This window comes from Malaclemys terrapin, chromosome 9 (genome assembly GCF_027887155.1).
Source record: "Malaclemys terrapin pileata isolate rMalTer1 chromosome 9, rMalTer1.hap1, whole genome shotgun sequence".
Lineage (NCBI taxonomy): Eukaryota > Metazoa > Chordata > Testudines > Emydidae > Malaclemys > Malaclemys terrapin.
The window spans coordinates 69,742,692-69,760,416 of record NC_071513.1 but is presented as its reverse complement, the minus strand read 5'-3'; the positions used below and the strand labels follow the sequence as shown (position 1 = coordinate 69,760,416).

The window sequence follows — 17,725 nt, the reverse complement described above, 5'->3', positions numbered from 1 at the left end:
AGTCCACAAGGCCACATTTGTTTCCTTATCAGTGAAGTGCCTACTTCGGATAATCAGGAGTAGATTAAAGGAGAATCCTTGGATCGAGGCCTTGTGCTCAGAGGGGATCTGAATGTAGCAGTGAATTGGAGGGAGAGCAGCAGGTGCAAATGCCTGTTGTTCACTGTCTGCTGGGCTGGGCTCTGTTGCCTTAGCTGGATAGGGAACAAGAACTCAAGTGAAAGGAATACAACTGTCCCCCCAGGGAAGTGCTGGGAGGAAAAGTCTGCAGGAGGGATGGGATGGGCTGGGAGGAAATGTTTTGTGTGTTCTGGAGATGTGGGTTAAGTTCAAAAGTGATGGGTTCTCTTTAGCCTTAATCCTCCCTACATCAGTGTGAATTTCTATAGATCAGAAATGTCTTTGGCAGTGATCATGGGCAAGTTTTTAGCTGAGTTGAAGTGGCATTCAGTGCTGTGCATAACAGCACAGGATCAGATTCTGATCTGCTGTAAATCCAGAATAAAGGCATCAGCTTTACTGAAGTTACCCCAGTGTAACTCTGCTCCGAATCTGGCACTTCAGTCGTGGCCAAGAAAAATTTACAACAGAAGTCAGGTTTCAAAATTCCAGGTGTAAATGTTGCTGGCCTCGCATGGTACTTTGGCTAGGATTTTTACTTTGGAGCAGGGGGTCTGAAACATTTTTCATAGCGTGGGCCACCTCTTATGGTAGTATAACCTAGTGGATAGGGCTCTGATCTGGGACTCAGGAGCTGTGGGTCCAATTCTGGTTCAGCCATTGGCCTGCTAGGTGATCTTGGGCAAATGATTACATTGCTGTGCGTCAATTTTCCCATCAATTAAAAAAGGGGATAATAATATTGACCATGGAAAAGGGCTTTGAGATCTAAAGATAAAAAGTGCTAAATTAGCAGTATTTAATTATTTATTTATTTATTATTAATGGAGTATCCCATAACCAACTTCCCTTCTCACATACTTTTGGATAACAGCCCTGTAGCAACCACAGCAATTGCATTAGTATTAGAGCTGATCAAATCCCCGAAAGTTTTCCCAGGAGAAATTACAGTTGAAAAATCTACATGTTTGAAATTTTTCAATTGCAAAATTTGGGTTTCCTGTGGGAAGCTTTGAACTGATTTGAAACTATCAGTTGTTTAATTTAGTTTAAAATGTCATTTTGTTTGGTTCTTCAATTAATCCCCTCCCTCCCCCAGATTTTTGTTTTAAATCAACATTTTGACTTACTGGTAAAAGTTTCATTGTTATTATTATTATTATTTAAACCAAAACATCCAAACAACATGACATTTTAAGTGTAAAAGAAATAACATTTTGGTTTGGAAATTTCCTGTGAGAGAACCAACTATTTTGTCTGAATTGATACTGTCCAGGGGAAAACTTTGGTTTCCACACAATTGTTTTTTGCAGTGGGAAAACTTTCCTCATGAAATACTAGAGAGACAAGGTGGGTGAGGTAATGTGTTTTATATTGGACAACTTCTATTGGTGAGAGAGACAACTGTCAAGCTTACACAGAGACCTAAAGAAGAGCTGTGTGTGGATTGAAAGTTGGTCTCTCTCACCAACAGAAGTTGGTCCAATAAAAGACATTACCTCACCCACTTTGTCTCTCTAATATCCTGGGATCGACACGGCTACAGCTACACTGCATCCAGACGAAGAATGTCGACCAGTTTTATTTAATGTTAGGAAAGTTTAAATGTGTGGGTAGCTGTCTTTAATACAGTGTGATAGCTGGAAAGGAAAAGAAGCTTGCACCACTCGGCCAGGCAGCTCTGCAGGTGGTCTGCGGCTCACTGTGGTGGTCCATATACCACAGTTAGGGAGTCTCTGGTTTGGAGCCAGGATGAGATAATTTAAGGGGAGAGTGCTGGCCTGGTGGATTTAGCTGGCTGGATATCTTCCTCCCACTTCTTTCCCCCACCCCCCCCCCCCAAATTTCCCCTTCCTATGGCTTATAAATTGACTATGGTTGCAATGTTTTGTTTCTCAAGTCGCTCCCCTGCTTCTTCCCCTTGGCAAGTCACACATGCACCCTCCCGCCTTTCCTGTTCTCTCCCTGCAGGTATCTGCAGCTGCTGTCCCAGACTAGGATTTATAGTCCTCTGGGATGATCTCTGGACCAAGCTTCTAGCTAGCAGCTGCTGGCTAGGGCAGGGGAGGAGCGAGTTGAGAGGAGAGGAGGGAGGCGTGTGGTGCAGCAGGCTGGAGTGTGACTGGCAAGTCCGGCCAGGATAGCGAGGGTCTTGCTGGCTCAGAGCACTGCACTGAGAGCTGCTCTCTAGATGACATGCTGCTGTGAAAGAACATCCTCCTGCTGCAGCATGAGTGCCTGGGCTCAGGGGAGGATACTGCAGGGTAGGTGGGGGCTGCTGCTCTTGTGTCTGGGGAGGCCGTGGGGTGTAAGCTGGTTACTAATGGGTTTGTTGTTTGGTATCTAGGTGGCAGAGCTCAGACAGTCCTTTCTCTCTGACACTCACTCCTGCTGCTGGCGCTGCTTTACATAACATAAGAATGGCCACGCTGGGTCAGACCAATGGTCCATCTCGTCCAGTATCCTGCCTTCTGACAGTGGCTGGTGCCAAGTGCTTCAGAGGGACTGTACAGAACAGGACAATTATCTAGTGATCAATAATCTAGTGTGGTCCAGCCCCAGCTTCTGGCAGGCAGAGGTTTGGAAGTGGGCAGAGATGAGTGTTGTGTGTGTACGCAGTATTGTAGAACAATGATTTCATGCCAGTGTGAGTTTAACTCTCTGTACTTGAGTTTCTTTCTTTGCAGAGGGGTGGGTCTAGTGGGTGCTTGGTAGAACCAGGGAAGGGGAAATGGATGCAGGACTGGCTGTGGAGATGGAGTGGAGTCCCTGCAGTAGTGGAGCTGACTTTCTAAAGCTTCCCCAGCCTCTTTTATCCCTTTGCTACTAGACTGACAGACCTGGGAGCGGGTGGGGGGAATGGAGGCTCTGTCAGACAGTCAATTCTTCAGGGCCGGAATCTTGCCTTGTTCTGTAAAGTGCCATGTTCAGTTCTGGCACTCTGTAAACAATGACTGTCGGGGGTGGGATGGGGGAGAATCACTAGAACACTTCTATTACTAAAACTGACAAGTATCTGGTGGCTGATGCCGGTTCTGAATTGGTCAGAAAATATTCACAGACCAAGTCCTAGCCCAGCCCATGAATCTTGTGCGGTGGGGACTTGGAAAGCAAAGAGTTTAAAATGTCAGACCCAATGCAACAGGCATGCTATTGTATTCCTCCCAGGAAGGGGGCATTCAAATGGCTACGTAGATTTGCTGTGGGATCGTGTTTCCTCTTCGCCACTTTATTTTAAAAGTTTATTTTAGAGTGTGTAAGTGTGTGTGTAAGTGTAACCCAACCCCACTGGAACTACCTGGATGTGATCCCACTGTTGAGAGAAATCTGAGCACACACAGAATCTTTCCCAGCTTCTTCAGGTTTTACTTTTTAATCAATGAGTAATAATTGTCTTTATTTAAAAACACCTACTTTCTCTGTTTCACCCACTTCTATAATACTTCAAAATGTAAGGACATTTTTGGTGTTGGGGAAAACTCTTTGTTCCTGTGGGATCAACTAACTGGCTAAGAACATAAGAGGTTACCATGGTAACTTATGCTTATTCATTTCCTTTCTGGGGTATTTGAGAAATGTGCCCTTTTGACTTGTGTTAAACTTCCCTTACTCTAGAGCTTCTCTCCTCTCAGCCCTGCCCTGCAATCTGAAGGTAAATGTAAAAACAAGTGATAGGGCTCGTCATTGATTGTTTTGGCATTGCTCTTGATTGTGAGAATGAGATACATATTGGAAGCCAGTGAAACCAATTAGTTTGCCTGTTGCTGTTCTTGCTGATGTCAAATGCATAGTGCGGTTTTGATGAATCCAATAGAAAAACAGTCTATGTTGCTTGAAAGAGAAGTGAGCTTTATGGTTAAACAACAAAACCAATGTGGGGAGAGGACTTTATTAACCATGTGTTAAATTAACAAATTATAAAGCACTGTTTGCAATATAAGCATGTAGCCGACACTGTATGTACAAAATGTCATGGCAAAACTAGTGTTAAACTTAATTGCTATGCAGTTGTAGAATGAGCTATTTATGGGGCTAAACCCTGTCATGAACTATAGAATCACAGACCTTCTTATACAGAAGGTATTTATTAAAGAAAGCAGCTAAAACTAGAGACCCAAACAGGCTTCCACAAAGCTTGAGTTCCCACATTGTTTACCAATCACCACACTTTGGAACTCTGTCCAGCACACAGACATCTAGTGGCTGAATAATATACTACAAATAGACATTGCATTTCAAGCCCTCTCCTTCATGAGTGCAGGAAGCCCTGTCTGCAGTAGAATCCCTGTTGAGGAAGAGGGAGAGGAAGGATTTCAGGAGCTTGTGCAGGGACTGCAGAACCCAGCTCCCAAGGGGCTGTTACCGAGGCTGACCATAGTACCTCAGGGATGAGGCAAGTGTATCCAGTCCTCAGGCTGGAGTAATGGCTACAGAGACGTTCTGTTCTTGCTCTGTAGACTGTTGAGAGGGTCTCCAGCCCAGGTGTTTGGGCTGGTGTCTGGAAACAAGATTTGCCCCTAAAATTAATTAAAAAAAAAAAAAAATCCCCCGACTCCTACACTCATATACGTGCATGGACTTAGTGTTGCTCAGAGTAATATGGACTCAGCTGTGAGTTTGAGCCGCGTACAGAGTAGGACCCTAACCATCCTAAGGAACCATTGGTGCCCATAAAATGTGCTGAGGGAGCCAAGGATACATTTGTTTAACTGATTCCAGAGGAAGCAAGTAATTACTTCAGAGCTACATGTTAACTCTGCAATAATGGGCTCTTCCTCTGAGGAAGGCATTTGCCTATAAAAGAATATATACTTTTGTGGGGTTATTTCTCAGTGGAAATGTTTCACAATGGACTTTTATTAAAATGCTTATATTCAGCTCACTTCCCCCTTACATAGACCCTGTGTCCTAAGACAAGGGAGGGTGAACAGGATGACCACATGGGCAGCTCTCTTCTGTGGAAAAAATGTTGCTAGTGCTGTGGACATTGCACATGTTATGGTGACTTGTTTTCTTCCCATAAAGAAAAGGTGCATCTTCCTGTTGGGAGCATATCGTCATTCTTTGTTTCCTCCTATCCATGCAAGTTCAACATGTGTTTTTCTTCTTGCTAAAACCCAGTGTAATGTCCAATCGTATCCATTGTGAATACCTTAGACACCTTTTGAGGGGCTCAACGTACTTCACCTAAGTTATGATGATGACAATTTTTCATTATTTGTATTACAGTAATGCCTAAAGGGCCCAATCAGGGACCCAGGCCCCATTGTGCTAGGCACTGTCCACACATGTAATAACAAGAGGATCCCAGCCCTATAGAGCTTATAATCTTAGCATATGATAAGACACAAAGAGGCTACAACTAAATGGGGGTAAGGACAAGCTAACAGTGAAATGTTCACACTTAATATAACTAGCAGCAGTTGAAGCACACCACCAGCAGGCTCAGATTCACCTGCTCTGAGTTACAGGACAAGTGTGCTAGACTCTGAGCTGCACTACATGTGCTTACTGATAGAATTCAAGAGTGAAACTGAGTTGCTCACATGAATCAGTTGTTTTTTCATTAGTTCATGTTATTTCTCTTGAGCCTGTCAATCAGGACAGTGAGTAATCAGACACCTGCTCTTCAGTAATAATTACTATAAAAGAATTGGCAAGGCACCACACTGCGTTCTCTGTGTTTATATCAGGCTTATTAATCAGATCAGTTGAAGCATTTGGTTCCGGCCTAACAACATTCCATGACTTTGCTCCATGCTTCCAGAGTTTCTGTGCTGTCCTGTAATTTGTTGCGAGGCCAGTTCTGCCTTTGGATACAGGAGCACAGCTCTCATTAACTCCAGTGGGAGCAGTGCCCAGGTAGCTTAAGTATGTTGGTCTGAGATGTTAGAATGGGCTTCTCCAAAGAAATTGCCCACCTGCCTGCCTGAAAATTCCCTTGTGTGAAGAGAAACATGTTTCAGAGGATCAGTCTGATGACTAGATTAGGGCTAGGCCTCCCCGTAATGTGTTAGAACTTGTAAGAAGGTAGAAAAGCTACAGAAAGGGTTTCTTTCTTGAGGGACTAGGCATGCGCCAAGCTCTGCAAATACATCCCTATCCCTCAGTTCAAAGGTGGCCACCACTATCACGTCCGAGGATTGTTCTTCCCTGCCAACTGTGGGGCCATTGCTGTCTACAGTGCCCTGGCAACATGACTCCAATGGAGTCGTGCTTTCAGGGTTTCTTTCGTTTACAGCAGTCCCATCCATGAGGGGACGTTCCAATGGGGGGAGGGTGTCTGCCGAAAGTTAACACAGCTTGTGGATGAAGGATGATCTTGTGTTTAAGGCATTCAACTGAGTCTGGGAATCCATTCCTGTCTCTGTCACAGATTTCCTGTGTGACCTTACGCAAGTCACTTAATTTCTTTCAGTTTACTATCTGTAAACAGGGTTAGTTGTACTTACCTAGCTCAAAGGGGTGTTGGGAGATTGATGTTTGTGAGGTGCTCAGCTCACTGCGGGGGACATATAAGTACTTTGATGGAATATTTTGCAGTGGAGTTCCTACTGGGCGCCATGCTTTGGTCAAGGGAGGGAGGTGCCACTGAGGCTTCTGTCTGCCTCTCTCCTTATTCTTAAATCCATACGTGGAGGGATCTAGGGAAATGATCTCCCCAGTAGCAGTTCTGTGGAAGTGCTTTGGGTTAATTGCCAGTCTAAGGTAGTGTCCTTTCTCTGCTTTCAATCAGAAGTTCTGAGAGAGAGCCTCATGAATGTTTGTGAGGAGAAATGTAGGTGGATATTTTGTGTGTTGCAACAAAAACTGTAAAATGTGCATTCCCAACCGCCATCCCCTGGGAATCTGTTTTACTGATCCCACTTGTTTAATATTAAAGATTTTAGTATTAGGAAATGAGTAGTGTGAGAGGTCAAGTTACTTAAACTTAAAATGTCAGAGCAAGTTGGTAGTAGATTGGAAATAGAATCCAGGAGTCCTAAATCTCAGTCCCATGCTCTCATGACAGGACATTCTGCCCTGATTAATTATTATTATTATTATACTACATTCATTCACTGACCTTATTTATACCCTTCCATAGCTGCTAATGGATGAGAAATTTTGAAACTCAATTAGAAGTGTTCACATTAATTGATTTAATTGGTGAAGATATTTTGCACCTGCTGTGACCTTCTTCCCTTGATGAAATTGCAGAAGCTTGGTAACCTTTCTGAGACAAAGCACATAGTTGTATTGGCAGAAAACACTATTTCCAAGGTGCATAATGAACTTGGACCAGGATTAGGGAAGTGAAAGCAAGAGGTAACAACAGACATTAAAAATGGGGTCACACCAAAAACGAAGTGTTTCAAGCTCAGTGCATTCCAACAGTTCATCTGCAGCTGTGTGACGTGACTGCAGTTGGGAAGCTTCAGACTGTAGAAGGCTTCAGAAGGGAGCATTTGACACTGAGGGCAGATTTTACTTTCCAAAACTGAATATTGCATGAAAAATTGAAGGCAAGCAAGAACAGTGGTATCTCAAGAGTATAATGGAAGTGATCAATTTTAATAGTGAAGATAACTATTGACTCATTCAGCTGTAATTCGTAGTTTGTAGAAGCTTTTAATTTCAAACACAATATTGGGCAAAATAGCATTGACACTTAATTTTGTTTTCACAGATCTCACTGCATTGGAATGTGATCAACCAGCAGTAAGTAACTTTCCCCCTCTAGACAATGCACTTGTTTATTAAATAAATTTTAAAACAGTGTGTGGGGTGAAGGGGCAAGGAGGATAGTGCTAATTCAGTTCTTCCAAGATGAACTTTCTAAGAACCTTGCTGTACTTACTTGGGCTTTTTCCCTGCTGAGGACTGCACCCTACCAAAGACTAATACCATTTAAGTCTTCTAATGAGCTTCAATGTATGGGTCTAATCCTCAACTGCGCAAAACACTCAAGGCCGCCCAGAGGATTCAGGGGGTCTGGGACAAAGCAATTTCAGGGGCCCATTCCATTAAAAAAAAGTTGCAATATTATAGTAACATGTATTTGGAAATGTAAAAAATAGCCAGTGAAATACATTCAAAAATTATTTTTTAATAATTTGAAAATACATGAAATACATTATTTAAAAACATTAAACCTTAGTGGAGCATTTGGTCACTTCCTGGAGAAAGGGATGTTGAAGTTAAGTACCTAATCAAGAGACACTTAAAGGACAATGAATCTTGGAATGCTCCAATCCACATAAGAAGTCTACTTGAGGACATTCAAGGTAGCATGTAAACAATGGATGCTACCTGTAAAAACTGTGAGTCATGCATGGACATGTGACTTGCCCAGGTAACTCCTAAACTCCATCTTGGAGCTGGACTGTGCATAGGAGGGAGGAGGGGGGTCTCCACCCACAAGAAAAAGTCTATTTAAACCCCTGGGAGACCCCTCCATGGTGGTCTTCAGCTGGCTAAAGAGAGAGCCTCCCTACCCCCCAGGATACTTGAAAAAAACTAGAACAAAGGGCAGTGTGCAAAGGGTATGAGTGATTGCTGGACCCAAGCTAAAAGGAGATTAGTCTGTAAAAGGGAGCATTCTGGAACTGGTGAGGATCTTATCTGTATTCAGTTTGATTAGACCTAGATTTGTGCATTTTATTTTATTTGGCTTGGTGACTTATTTTGTTCAGTCTGTTCCTACTTGGAATCACTTAAATCCTACTTTCTGTATTTAATAAAATCACTTTTTACTTATTAATTAACTCAGAGTATGTATTAATACCTGGGGGAGCAAACAGCTGTGCATATCTCTCTATCAGTGTTATAGAGGGCAAACAATTTACGAGTTTACCCTGTATAAGCTTTATACAGGGTAAAATGGATTTATTTGGGTTTAGACCCCATTGGGAGTTGGGCATCTGAGGCAGGAACACTTCTGTTAGCTGCTTTCAGGTAAACCTGCAGCTTTGGGGCAAGTAATTCAGACCCTGGGTCTTTGTTGGAACAGATGGAAGTGTCTGGCTCAGCAAGACAGGGTGCTGGGGTCCTGAGCTGGCAGGGAAAGCAGGGCTAGAAGTAATGTCTGGGCATATCAGGTGGGTGGCAGCTCCCAGGGGGTTTGTGTGATCCAAACCATCACAGGTAGTTAATTGAAAAATTATGTACCCCCGCCCCTCCCCTCTCTCGGAGCCTCAGCACGCCGCATCCAGGAGCTGCCCTCGACAGCGCTGCAGTGGCGTGGCTCCGGCGGGACCTGAGCTCTTGCTGCTTGGCCGGAGTTCGCAGCCCCGCACCCTTGCCACGCGGCTCTGAGCAACAGGAGCTCAGGTCCCGCCGGAACCACGCAGCTGCAGCGCTGTCCAGGGCCATTCCTGGACGCGGCGCGGGGGGATGGGGGTAGGCGGGAGCGGGGCCTGGGGCAAATTGCCCCACTTGGCCTCCCTCTCCCTCTCCCCCCCCCCCCCCGCCCCCCAGGCGGCCCTGAAAACACCTATTGGAAACAATGGGAATTCAGCACAAGTCAGAACTGCTGGATTCATCTGTGGATTCTTAGCAGGGAGATGTGTGTTAATAATTCCTAGGAGGGAATGTGTTACGAGGGGAGCTGGTAATTACAGTAGTCAGAAAACTGGCAAAACTTCACTAAAAAGTGAATGTAAAAAAAAAAAAAAAACCCTAAACCGAGTCCATCTTAATCCAGTGTCTGAACAGAAACCTATGTGAAGCATCAAGGCTTGATTCTCCATTGCTTTGCACCTTGTCTAGTCACTCAAAGTGGGTGTAAAATACTACCCAAATCAGAAGAGCAACATTTTAGACTCAATCCTTCAAATGAAAATGACCCAATAAAGTGCAGGGCAACAAAGAGTCAGGCCTTCAGTTTCTTACTAGGAACTGGCAAAGAACCATTATAGAGAATTAACCTATTTTAAGGGTTAGAAAGCACATTCTTAAATCAATGTGCTGTTGTGCTTTGAGCATTCAGCTCACTAGCTGTAATGGGAATTGTGCAGAACTCAGCATATACCCCAGGAATGGTAATGCCTTCTCTTTGCCATTATCTTCACTATGGTAGTTTCTTCCTCTTTTTAATCATAATGATGTAATATTCACATTACAGTAGCACCCAAAGGCCCCAACCATGACCCCATGGTGTTAGGTACTATATGAAGAGAGAGGTAGCCATGGTGCCTGCTTGGAGCTTTTTACTGCCTGCTATTGTGTTGGCCATCCAATGTGAATTTCTTTGGTTTTACAGCATTTGACATTAGGCCAACTCTTTAACGGTCAGCAAACTACTAAAGTATCAAGAAACAGTGAGACAGAGGGAATAACACAGTGCCAGCTGTGTTGTAAATTCTATATTGGACAGGCTGCCAGACCCTCCTTTCCACTTGGACAAAAAGTGGATTTAGTTATGCACAGTCACAAGTGCAGCATAAAGCAAGATCTGGCTGCTTTTCACATACATTTTCTAATGCACGGAGTGCCTAATGCTTGCACAGGGCTCCCAGGATCAGGCCAATCATCCTGTGTCATGAGTCCAATTGCTACAAATGGTTATTTCTAACATGGTCTGTTGGCCAGAAGTGGTGAACTCCAGGTTTCTGAGTTTGCAACTTCTACTCAGTGTGGAACAAGTCATCCCAAACATTTTACACAGCAGTATAATATATTGTACCAGTTCCACCATGTAAAGCTGGAAGATCGTTGTCCCTGTTTTTATGTATTCTGTCCTCTGCCCAAACCTTTCTGGAATGTCGTGCACTAAATAATCTCAGGGGTTTTGCTGTGTCTGCTGCAGAAGCCATTGTAGGACCCTGCAAGTCACTCCCCCAGATGCTAATATTCAACGCTTTTCTTGTGTTTTCTGGTTAGAAGCTGCCCCTTTTAAAATCCCCCTAAAGGGGGTTAATAATCTCTGCAGCTTCTCCCTCATGATGTTGGCTGGCAAGTTAATCAGTGACAAGATCTTAAACTCCCACATAATGTAGGATCCATGCCTGTTTTTTTAAATTAGAATTATAGGTGTATTATTCACTATCTGGAGGAGTTGCCTTGAGGAGGGGGAGTAATCTGGAGTCTCACACAGCATGGATCTCAATTGTTGCTTAAAGTGAAGACTAGATTCATTGGCGAGCGTGCCATCTCCTGGTGACTTGCTCTTATTAACACTTTTTAGGGTGCTGTTTATTTCAACTTCAGTTTATTGGCCTCTTCCAGACCGGAGGGAAAACTCCGTGTGGCTCGAAAGCTGGTCCCTTCCACCAACAGAAGTTGGGCCCATAAAAGATATTATCTCATCCACCTTTTCTCTCTCATTGGCTTTTTAAGCATTTCTCTGTAAATCACCTTCAATATAATTAAATTTAGACACATTAAATAATCCATGAGACCCTGCATGCTGCTATTTGATTTAGATCTGGTTTGTTCCTGGAAGATTTTAAATTGTGGTGTGATTTCTGTAAATTACCAAAGCTAAAATTTTCAAACATAAGTGAGTGCCTGAAATTAGGCACCTAAATCATATTTAAGTAGTCTTATTTTCAGAGGTGCTGATCATCCGCAGCTCCAGCTGGCTTCAGTCAGAGAAGCAATTGCTTAGAATCTCTGAGAAACAAGCCATTGTTTAGTTGCTTAAATATACGGATGTTGGTGTTTTGGTTGCAATCCTGCAAGTAGATTTGCCAATGCAGATCCTTAGGCCAGCACAGCATCCCATTAAAGTCAGTTAGACTCTGTTGGCATAAAGATCTGACCCCAGTTGTGTAAAGAGCTCAGCTCTCATTTAAACACCAAATAAAGGCAGTGTGATTTCCAAACTGCTCTGCATTCAGAACTCCCATTGTTTTCAGCTGGGGATGTGGGTATGGGATTCTCCATTGTTCTCAATGGGAGCTCCTGAGTTCTTGTGAAGATCTGGCCACTAGGGGCTAATTTCAGTACCACTAATTTCTCTCCAGAAAGAGAGGTGCACTTAAAGGGTTAACACAGCCAGTAGGAAGTGTCTAGAGGATGGAAAGTTAAAATTGAGTTTGTTTTTCCCTACTGATTCTGATTTAGTTTGTTTACATTTAGCTATTGAATATAAGTGAATTTTTCACTTTAGTTTGGAGTCTTTTTCCCTGCCAGGTCCCTGTGCATTAGCCAAGTCTGCAGATACCTCAAAGGAACATTGATTTGTTTGTGTTAATAAAAAAAAAAAAAAAAAAAAAAAAAAAAACCCACCCTGTTTCCACTAGAAATTTTGGAGACATTCTTGGAGCCATTTCTGTTGGCTTCAGGTCTGGAGAAGCTTGTTTTAGGGCAGACCTGGCCTTTTGCATTTGTCTTCTAGGTGGCCAGGAGCATGGCGTGCCCCTGCACGGGTGCTCTGGGGAACAGGGCACAGGAAGCACGTGCGGTGGTGTCAGCTGCAGTCACGCTCTTGGCAAGTTCTAGTCACTCCAACATGGATGTGGCAAAGTTAATGGCCTTGCCACCATCTCTGCACCAGCCAACAAAGTTGGCAAACCCTGGTGTGTTCCCACAAGGGTATAGCAGCAGCTGCCCTGTCCCTGCACATCAGGAAGATACAGGGATATTTTCAGTTTTTTTCCTTTTACCCTGACATCTTAGTTTTTTATTGATGTAAAGATATTTTTCTAATGGTACCATTTTATTTTTTTTAATTTATTTTTCTTCTTCGTAACAAAAATCTTTAGTCTCCAAGTCAATGAGCAGGAGCTGGACACAAAGTCCTACTCCATCCTATTACCCCCCCACAATAGTAGATCTGGAACTGATAGTTCCCTTTCAGATGTCCGCCATTTGTACTAAAGAGATATTATAATTATAGTGTATAATACCCAGCTATGACCTAGCACTTTTCATGTGTAGATCTCAAAGCACATTACAAAGAAGGTTACTACCATTTTACAGATGGGAAACTGAGGCACAGAGAGGGGATGCGATAGGCCCACGATCACTGAGCAGGTCAGTGTCAGAACTGGGAATAGAATCCTGGTTTCTCAAATCACCATCAGTTGCTCTATTCGCTACACCGCATTGCCTCCTTTATCATTGCACTAGTAGAACTGGTTGAAATTTTTTGAACAAGAAGATTTTTCACTGAAGAATGTGGGGTCTTATTTATTTAAACAAAATGTTGTGGAAAACTTGACTTTTTTGAGGTAATTTTTGAGGTAATTTTTTGTAATTTTAGTGAAAAATATTGATTAAAAGTTGTGAATATTTTTATAAAAAAAGGGGGAGGGGAAGCCTCGCTGGAAACTTGTAAAATGGGAAAAATCTGAAATTTCAGTTTTTTGGGAGAATTCTTTTTTTAAATTCAACCAGTTCTAGGTAGAAGGTGTTTTTTCCCCAGATTTTAATGAGCCTCCACAAGGCTGATTTACTGTCTAGTGCAGTATTTCCCAAACTTGGGACGCCGCTTTTGTAGGGAAAGCCCCTGGTGGGCCGGGCCGGTTTGCTTACCTGCCCCGTCCACAGGTTCCGCCAATCGCGGCTCCCACTGGCTGCGGTTCGCTGCTCCAGGCCAATGGGAGCTGCTGGAAGTGGCACAGGTCGAGGGATGTACTGGCCGCCGCTTCTAGCAGCTCCCATTGGTCTGGAGCAGCGAACCGTGGCCAATGGGAGCCACGATCAGCGGAACCTGCGAACGGGGCAGGTAAACAAACCGGCCCGGCCTGCCAGGGGCTTTCCCTACACAAGCAGAGTCCCAAGTTTGGGAAACACTGGTCTAGTGCATTATAGGTTTTTAACTATTTTTATGAAAGGTTAAGTACTTAAGAAGAAATCTTGGAGCTGGTTTAAGACTATCTTTTTTGGAAATGACACTCATCTTTCTGAGGTAATATAAACCAGAATTCTTTGAAGCTGGTATATGAAAAGGGAGAGAAAACTGCCTTGATCAGTCTTCTAACCATTTGCCTACTTACAGCTATAATCAGGCTAGCACATACTATAGTTACCCCAGTTTTATGTTACTCATAAGAGGTTGAAATGGGCAAACCATATTTCACAGCTTTAAAAAGGCATACAGTGTGACCGCTCAGAGCTGAGAGTTAGGATTTTGAGCGGCCAGAAGCTGGGCACACGACTTTTAGCATTCAGTCAGGAAATCCTAACTTGCTGGCGCTTGAGAGTGCAGGATTTTCTGCAGAGTGCTCTGTGCATCTTTGGTTACAGCAGTTCCCTTGATGGCTCTCCATCATTCTTGTCTCTGGATTGATTGGAAAGCGCACATCAAGAAAGTAGTTCATTTGAAGGACTGCAGAGATTTCCTTCTTCACTTGATCCTTTCACGAAATTTTTACTTGGATATAGTTGTGGTTGACTTCAGCTGTGTAATCTGAGAGAGGCAAGTTTATGGCTGTCATCTGTAAAACCACACACGTACCTGCCAGGGCTGTCTGAAAATGGGGGGAGACTGATTTATTCACTGTGTTCTTTGTTCCTTTACCCCTATTAAATCAAGCTACTGTCTCTCATGCATTTAATAAAAATAGGAGCTGGCAGGGGTGGGAGAGCACAGCAGCCTGGTTTAACAAAGTTGCTGAAGCTCATAAATCCAGTCCTCCAGAGTGTAGGTTTGAGGCCGACATCTTTCATACCTATCTTCAATGACTCACTCCTTTATTTATATAGAATTAGAGTTCATTCTTGATGGGCCTGGTACAATGATGTCAACAGAAAGACTCTCACTGACTACAGTGGGCTTTGGATCAGGCCCCAAAAGAGCATTGTGAAATCTGAATCCACCAATCTCCCTCAATCTGAAAAGTGGGTTCTCCTTTTCTTGTACTGATCGTCCATACAGAACCTATCCAGGCCATACAGGTGGAAATATTGGTCCCCCTGAAGTCAATGGAAACTTTGCTCATAGAGTTTTTACGTCAACGCATAGTCTCATTCCAGTCACCTTTCTGCCTCTTAAATTGCCTTTGCTGCTGGTGGTCTTTGTCCATTTTGGTGTTATCCAGTGTGATTGGATGGGAGAGGAAATGTTCTGACAATTATGCAGGTTTTATAATCTGAGAGACCAGAATCTGTATGTGCAGCTCCCATTGATTTCCAGAGAGATGCCCAACTTTGTGCAGAACCAGGAAACTTTTTTATGACTCAGTTTCTCCTCTCCTCTTGCATGGTTACCTGCCGGGTGTGAAGGGTTTTTTTTTTTCTTTCTTGAAATAAGACAAGCCATGCAGTCTCTGGGAGGAAATCACAAGGAGTCCTCTTTTTTTTTTTTTGCCGATACAGACTAACGCGGCTACCACTGAAACCTGTCCATGAATGAACCATCAAGAATTAAAATCACTGGGTGAAGGTAATTAATGCAAATCCTTAGACATGGAAATGTGTCCCCAGAAGTACTACCCCCAGGGGAAATCCCATATCGTGGGTTTGCCCAGGTTCAAGAGGCCCAGCAAACAAAGAACTGAGAATTGTATAAAGTGATAAACCTGATAAAGGGTCATTCTCACCTGATCCAAGAACTGAAATGACAGCATGGCCAAGAGGGTTGAGATCCTGCTGAAGGGGTTTGAAGGACTTTGAAACTCACGAGGAACTCCATGTGGAAAGTGGGTGACACCTGGTAAAACAGGATGCACGTAAGCTGTTCATTGTTTTCAAGTTGTGTTTTTTCAGTAATGCTGATGTTCTGAATAAATATTTTTGCTTTATGAAGGCTGGCTGGTCACTGGCTAACCTTGTCGTCGTCCATGGGAGTGAACATGATGGCCGATACTAAACTGAAGTCAGACTTGCTAAGGTGATCGCAGTGAGTTGCAGAAGGAAATAGCAGCTTTAAATCCCTGATCTGGAGGAAGAGGAATGCAGGATCGGACCCCAAGAAAGGTGATGGCTAGAGGCCTGAGGCCTGAATGGGGTGCCCTCAAGGAGATCATGAAGGGATCGGAGCTGCAGTTACCTCAGGAGCTGTGACATGTTAACGGAGAGCAGGATGTAGCCCTCAGATGATCACTGCTCAAATCTGAAGGAGCCAGAAGCAGAGGATGTGAATGATGCCTCTTTAATTTAATTTTAAATGTTATTAATGTAAATATATGTATTAAATTTATTCCAACAGCATGAAATGTATGGTAAGCTCCATGTTCTCCCAGTGCACAAATAACTCTCAGGACCACATTCTATTATCCTTTCCAACAGGTTTTAGTCTGAGAATGATTCCTCCTGGCCTTGCATTGACACCAAAATACTTAGGGGTTGTGCTAGGATAGACTAAAACAAACAAAAAAGAAAGTCTTTTCCTGCCACCGCCCTGACCACATGGGATTCTGTGCTATCCTGTTCAATGAAAGGATAAAAGCATTAGACTCCTTTAATTTCAGAAAACCTGACCCGAAGTAGTACCTTCCGCCAATTTAAACTCCCTTTAGACTCGGATTCACTCCTGTATTTTGATTATAGTTAATCTGATTCATTTTCTTCTGAAATATATACATTAGGCCCATTTTATATTGTATCAAAACTGCCTGGATCTTCATTTACTGAGCTGGAGCAAACAAAAGGAAAATAAAGGTTGTTTCCAATCACAGATTGTGAATGGGCTAGAGAGCACTAGTCACCGTAGCTCATATTGTCTGAAATCAGTCCCTGTCAATCTCCTCCTGAGGAAACCCACATCAGCTCTGTCACTGTGGCTTTCTTGCCTCCAGATAAATAGCAACAGGGTATTTAAATAGGAGAATTGAACAGGAAATGTCCATATCTGCCCATAATTCTGAGTGCCACACTGCCAAGGGAGTGAACATTCCCCAAGCTGTATTTTAGAGTTAGCAAAAAGCTGCCTATCATCTTAGCCAGCAAGGGAACGTTGTCTGGCTATAGATCTTGTGAGCCATGAAACTCTATCTTGTCTGTCGATCTCTTTGAATACTGTTTCTTAAGGAAAGAGTCTCAAGCTGCTGGGACTGTCTGAGAGAGCTTGTCGGAAGCTTGTTTTCAAAGGCAGCCTTTGGCTAATTTTTGAATCTTTATTCCTGATGAAAGCTTGCAGAGGTGACTTGGAGCCAGCAGCCTAAGGTGCAGCCTCCTCATTAGCTCCCTCAGGTAAGGTAATCGGGGGATGCTGAGGTTCCACTTCATTCTCTTGTTGTCTGGTATGATCTCATTGTCTTATGAAATCAGACCCTTTTGCATCCTAGCATAGGTCTGCATTTTCTGGACCTCCTCGATCATTGTTAGTTTCCTTTTCTGTGTTGGCCAATTATGGATAAGAAACTGGAAACTACAAAAGAGAAGCCTGTGTTAATGCATTTAATATTCTAGCAACGAGGGGTGGTTGTTTTTTTCTTTCTTCCAGTCATTGTGGTTTTACTTTCCTGGAAAGTAGACATAAGCCTGAGCTGCAAAGTTTGGATCCACAGCCAAACTCCTTTAAGTTCAGGCATGTTTAGATCTGAGCCTGACCACAATGAATAAATGGATTGGTCAGTGGCTGTTATGAAAATGCTTTGTGTTTGGTCATGGACCTTTTCCAATTGGTGGGTCCAAAAATCAAGTTAACCAGGATCCAGAAGGGTGGGGATGTGTCAAAAATCAAAATTCCAGGTCGACAATGAGATGCATGCTCTTCATGTTTCTTCTTTCTTTA

At 43.3% G+C, this 17,725-nt stretch overlaps 1 protein-coding gene across 1 annotated transcript in view; it reads left to right on the top strand.

Moving 5' to 3' along the window:
* The first annotated feature begins 2,270 nt into the window (after positions 1–2,270).
* Positions 2,271–17,725, top strand: part of FAM124B (family with sequence similarity 124 member B) — a 34,107-nt gene continuing 18,652 nt past the window's right edge. Inside the window, exons 1-2 of the mRNA XM_054038785.1 lie at positions 2,271–2,384; positions 7,790–7,821. The gene's annotated coding sequence lies outside the window, so the exon portion shown is untranslated. The remainder of the gene's footprint in view (positions 2,385–7,789; positions 7,822–17,725) is intronic.